Here is a 6,348-nt window from a genome sequence, read left to right on the forward strand (position 1 = left end):
CTCAGCAGAAAATTACCCATAGGGTTTTGCTACGTTAGTGAGTTGAATCAGCTCCTGGGGGCTTCAATGAGCAGTGGAGCAGGCACAGGAGAGGTGGTGAAGGAAACTCTACCGGGCAGGCTCTCTGCTTGTTTTAGACCTATCATAAGTAACTTCACCCTAAGCAATGCCCTGAAGGTAGCTGGATGAGTCCACACTCCTACCCTCCCTTGCTCATTTTCCATTTCTCTCCCTAAAGAGAAGATGCTTTGGTGTCCTGTTCAGTCCCTCCTATTAGAGGATGACATTGTTGGATAACCCCTTTCACAAAAAAACTACATTCTTGTAAGAGGAAGAAATGTGAGAACTGGAACTTCCCTTCCTCTTCTCACAGGAGAGAGAAAAACAACCCTCCTGCCTCCCAGCAAGATGGCCAGAAAAAAAAAAAAAAAAAAAAAAACAGTTGAGTAATTTGGGATGTAGGACCTCTTATTATTTTCTAATGGCCTGTGCAGCATGAGGTTACAAGCCAAACAGTAACCTGACCCTGTCTCTCATTTCTGTATTATTCTTAAGTTTCTTGGTTGAGTAAAAATGTTTTCTCTCTCTCCCTGAATCTCTTTTTAAAAGATCTCTTCCTCCTCCTCCTCTGAATTACCTCTTCTCTTTGGGGCCTCTTTTCTTTAGCTACTTTTCCCTTCTCCCCCATGGCAGTACACAACACTGCTAGAGCTGACATTGCTCTGTACTTCCTCCAGAAATATTTCCATTTTAAGCAGCAAAAAGTAATAACTGAAACTACATGAAGCTAAAAAATGTCAGTTGGAAGCCAAAACCTACAATCCACGAATGCTTCATGGGAGCTCTCACGTCGGGGGTCAGAACCCTAAATCTCATCAGGCCATCCTCACCAAAGGTCCTCAGTGCCTCAGAGGACAATCATCCCTGTATGGGCCCACTTGTGATTTCATCAATGCCTTTAAATCAAGTGAGATAATTCTAGGCTATTATAAAAGCCATAGGTACAGCCTTAATAGCTTGTAGAAGATTTATAAATTTCACAAGTATACTTTGACTTTTGTTTTCTTGAAGAATGGCACACAACACCTGGTCTGCAGTCAGGACTGCCTTTTTACCTTATTTCTGTCCTTCCCATGGGAGCCGGTGTCCCATTCTGCACCAGGAGTGTGCTCTTCTCTTTAGTCTTCCTGACATCATCTCACCACCTTTCATGTATCTCCTTTTGGCCCTTAAATCAAGTAAGCACTGCTCTTTCAGTGCAGACCTCCTTGGACCCTCTGCAACCGGCATCACACTTTAATGTGTTTAAATCAAGGGTTATCTGTAAAATCCTTTCTGAGATTCAGCCACAGTGCACACATGTGCAGATGACACAGGAGTGTTCATCAAAAACTCCACACATCCGATTTTCCATTGCTGTTTCTTTTCCCCTCTTTTCCTCTCTGCTCCCTATCTCTTTTACCCACCTCTGCCAGGTAATATGATGGGCAGGTAACTAGGTACTAATTATCAAGGAAGAGTCTATTTAACTAGATTTTGGGTTAACCCTGGTGTGTAATGCATGTGAAGTCTTGCTGTCCACCCTCTCGCTGTAGTTACTGCTTTATCCATTGGCCTAGCCTTGCTCACCTGCTTTTTCTCCTCCTGCATATTAAAAGCCAGGCAGAGAGAATAGACCTGTGTGTCCCAGCCTTCTCCCACTTCATTTCTCTGCAAAGCTGTTATCAGTCAGACCAGCAAGCCCAAAAGGCTGTTGCTGCAGATTATTCACTTAACATATATGAGTTAGATTGTGTGGGTAGCAGTTGAGTATACATCCAGCAGAGTCTAGACGCACCATAGATACTCCAGGTCTTTGAAAAACAGCCTGGTAATACTTGTCCAGCTAGATAAAGAGCAGTGTGGGCTGCATCTGTGGGAGCCAGCAGACTGCAAACCAGTTCGAGTCCAGTTAGCAGGCATTACAGAGCTTCACGAGGGGAACATCTCAAACTGCAGTAACTTATGTTTTTAAAAGGTGCTCAGACTTCACCATGGAATTAAAGACTAGCTACTCTTAACAAAACATTTCTCTTAAAATTGCCAAAACCTTTTGTATGGTGTCTACACCCTGACATTTTTGAGCGAGCTCTGTGAATTCAGAGCAAGCACTCGGGGAAGTCTGAAACCCAACAGCACTGTGCCCATACCTGGTGCAACAACCAAACTGATGCTGGTGCATTTGTGGCTGGAGCAGGCAAACAAACCTAAATCAACTAAGGTTTCATTCATCAGACATTTCTGTTCAGCAATGGACTCTCCTTTGCCTCTCCCTCCTCTTCACTCACCCACACCACTGCCTGAATTGAACTGCCTTAACCTTAATTTAATTGAACTTATACTGTATAAATAAAAGACCATACAAATAAAAGAAAGCAGGAGAGAGGAATAGGAAAACAGCAGTAAATGTGGAAAATGGCCATACTGCTTAGGGCCATATTGCAAGCCTGCAGTTCCCTGATTGGGGGGGACCTTCTGATGGCACTGCTGACTCATGGGTAGAAACTTCTCAAGAGCAATGTTCCAGCCAGAACGGCTGTGGCGGACCTGCACCAGCGCAGGCACACTAACCAAATCACCTGTTCTAAAAAGGTTTCTGAGAGCTATCTCAGCTGAGGTAGCCATCTGACACAGCTACTATTTCAGGTGACCGTGGTTTGCTTTGTTGAAATTTTGTTAGTCATAACCTACTGTGGGTCACCATTTTCACCCAAATTTCTAATTCAAGCAAATAACTGGTTTCTGTTTTGTGGAGTGAGGCAGTACAACCTTTGGGCCAGCCCTGAGTCACAGAAATCAAAGGCCCTATCTTCTGTGTGAAGACCAGCATTAAGGATTAACCCTCATGGCTGCATAAAGTCCACAGCAAGAACTGCTTTGGTGCTAGTCCATGAGATCAGCTTTTGTAATAACTAAGGACAGAAAATGGGTTGCTTATTAGCCAAATTCTTTCTGGTTTTTTATGCATTTCCCCCACCAGTGTATCATCATGTTGTTTTAAGTAGGTTAATGCTACCTGAAATCATTCTTTCTAGTAGAAAAGAAGAATGCAGAAAATCTGAAAACAGCAGGTTTTCTAAGCATGTGAACCCACATTGTATCACAAGCCTCACACCTGGATGAGAATCAAACAATCCAACTACCCCAACGTATGACAACAGGCCACTGAAGAGGCACTAATTCTGATTTCCAGAATTTGTGCATCTCAAAGGTTACCAACCACCAACATGCTCAGACTCTCCTGCCTCCTCAGTTTCTGTCGTGTCTGTGGAAGGATGAAGCGCAGCCATTTCCTAACTTGCCTTAAAGCAGAGTCTTCTGACGCTGACTTCATCCAAGTGAATGCACAACCGTACCATGCTCTTTTCAGGTGGGTGAGGTGGTGCAGGTTCTCTCTGTCATCTCTCAAGTAACTCTGTCCTTGCACAGCATCAGAGGCCTTCCAGAAGGACCAGGAGAAAACAGGATGCTTTAGAAGCAACACTAGTCTCAATATAAAATAGCCACAGCAGTACTGCTAGATTTCCAACACTCAGTAAAAGTAGATGGTTTTGGAGCCAGATACCTCAAAAGAAACCTCAAAAAAATTACCTTTAGATATCAAGGATCAGAAACTTGTGGTTTAATGAAATCTAAATATTTCTGGAAACCATTTATTCAAGAAAACTTAAAATCACTTGTTCCTTAAGTATTAAAATGTGTTGAAAACTTAAAAGTTTGCAAGCTCAAATGGCAGTAGAAGAGGGCTGAAGTTGGCAAATGATGTTTACAAAATGTTTTTCCAAACCATTGATTTAATTTTTATTTTCGTATTTGGCAGTGTTTACCAAGTTCTTTATTTGAGGGGCAGGGGGAGAAGTTGTTTTCAAGATTTATAAACGTAAAAGGGTTCTTTCTATAAGTTTCAAAATGTTGCTTTAGAATTTCAAAGTTGGAAAAGCTTTCAGAGTACATTTCTTCCAAAGGACTTTCCAGTAATGCAGCGTTTACTGCACAACAATCTCACAAAGAACTACAGAATTCTTACTGAGCGAGAGAAAAGCTCTCTACATGAACAGAGCCAAAACAATGAAGTTTTACAATGCAATAAATGTATTTTTGATTTACCGCGTAAGGTATATTTGATTGTATAGAGAATTTATAGTAGCCATTAAATGCAGCCTCTTCATGTATTTATGTAGATGTGCTCTACATATTCCATTTGTTGACTTGCATATGAAACTGTTCTAGCGACTGTTGGCTCATTGACAGTCCAGAGACTGCCAGATTTTCAATTTTCACTTCAATAAAACAGAAACTCCCCAAGGAGAACACTTTCTCTTTTTAATATCTAGTCCTGTTGTAAGTGAGGGGGGAAAAAAATCCTTATTTTCCAACTTCAGGAGAGCAGGTTTTTTTGAATGTCACTTTCAGATAACAACAGAAAAATCTCTGCAGTTTGCAGCAAAGGAGTCCAACTGCCGTTTGTGGCTTGAATCGCTTTCCAATTTATTTATTTATTTTTTTTTTTTACAGCTGTTTACATTTGCAGACTGCCCCAGCTCACTAGTTCCCAACGAGCTAGTTTTAGAGCTGTGAAAACTCATTCTGTGCCAGCCAAGAGAAAGACTTAGGACTCTTCATGCGGTATGTTTGATATATTTACCACTGCTACTCCTGAAACAACCTAAAGGCTTCCGATCAACTCTTTCTGGTGGGAGTAGGGAGAAACTGAAAATTGAAAATCACATTTTCTGGCAAATCCTATCAATAAACAGCAGCATCAGGCACAGATGGTGCAAGCCCTTACCTGGGCAAAGGCAGGTTTTTACCTACCTTGCCATCCAGTCCCTGGAAAGCACCAGGATGCTCAGATCCACATGCAGCTGAGTGGAGAAGGGAGGGGAGAGCAGAGGACAGCCTTAATCGGCCTGAAGAGTGGCTGCTTTGTATCTTAATATAATTAGCACTTACAGCAAACTCTTAGGCTTAAAGTCAAGGAGCTTGGAGCACACTCAGCTGAACTCAGAAGTGGCACATCAACAATTTTCATCAAGTGCATCAAACTCAGAGGGTGCACTTGTTTGTTCTTCCTGAAATTAAAGACTGATTTTGATTTACGCTAAGAGCCTTTTCCAGTGCTGTCATCCCTTGGGAGAGGGCTGCGACAACGCAGCAGCATTCATTCAGCTGTCTGCTGCACCTTACCCACGGGAAGGAGCACCTTCAGGTGGACAAAACATACATTCTTGGAAAGAGTTTGCCCAGTGGCACTAAAGAAAACAAAAGCATTTTATCACTGGGCTAAAAGAGCTTGGGCCCCTTCCTATGTAATGCCAGCAATAACTTTAGCTTTGCATAAAATTATCTTACCTTAGCAAAGCTGCTCAGTCACCTACTTTTTCAAACTTCACCTTTATTGGCATTTTACCACATGGGAGTCGCTATGGAGCTCACCCTTTGCTTCTTTTTTGGTTGTAATTTACCACAGACTGAAACAAGAAAGTAGAAAACAGTTACTATTCAGCTGCCATATTATGTATTTAGCTGCCACCTCCTCTTTATCAATTTCTCCCACCCGCCAGCGCCTGGAAAGAAGGAAGTATTCACAGTCACTTCTGACAAAGTCTTACTGAAACTTTTCAGTACATTCTTTGCTCTAGTAAGGTCTTTTTAAATCAGGAAGATTTATCATTTCCTGCTCATAATCACCTAAATTCACAGAGCCTTCAACCTAAGGCCTATAGGTAATGTAAATATATACCATAAAAGCATGCAGTGACCTACCTGCCCTCCAGGCTTGGCAGAAGGCTGTGTAGACCACAAATCGTAAGGGGATTTAATCTTTTTTTCTATCTTATCTAGCTGAAAAAAAAGATCAATACTGATTGCTGGCAGAGAGGATGGTTCTTTTATTTAGCAGTGTTTTCTAAACGGTACCAGATGTTCAGTGAATGAAGTAAAAAAACAAGTGTACTTCAGCACTGAGTTGCATCAAATGGCATCCTAGCAAGGTGCAAAAACTAAGCATCGCTTCAGGCACATATAAGGCACAAAAAAAGCCCTAGGTCAGAAAGTACTTCTTAGTTCATAACAGGCTATCACAATCATCTCTGACAGGCTATAAAGGAGGAAAGACCCCCAGGTAGGAAAGGGCAAAGAAAACTGATTATCCCCAGGGCACCTTTCCTGGCACTTTATTAGAGCAGAGTAACATCACTGAACACGAGCCACTTGTCCTACAGAGCCCCAGATCCAAAGTCAACATACCAAGAACCTTTTCACTCTTAAATCCTCGCAAAGATGGAAAACAGCCCTATAAGCCTGCCA

Source organism: Rhea pennata, chromosome 5 (genome assembly GCF_028389875.1).
Source record: "Rhea pennata isolate bPtePen1 chromosome 5, bPtePen1.pri, whole genome shotgun sequence".
Classification (NCBI taxonomy): Eukaryota; Metazoa; Chordata; class Aves; order Rheiformes; family Rheidae; genus Rhea; species Rhea pennata.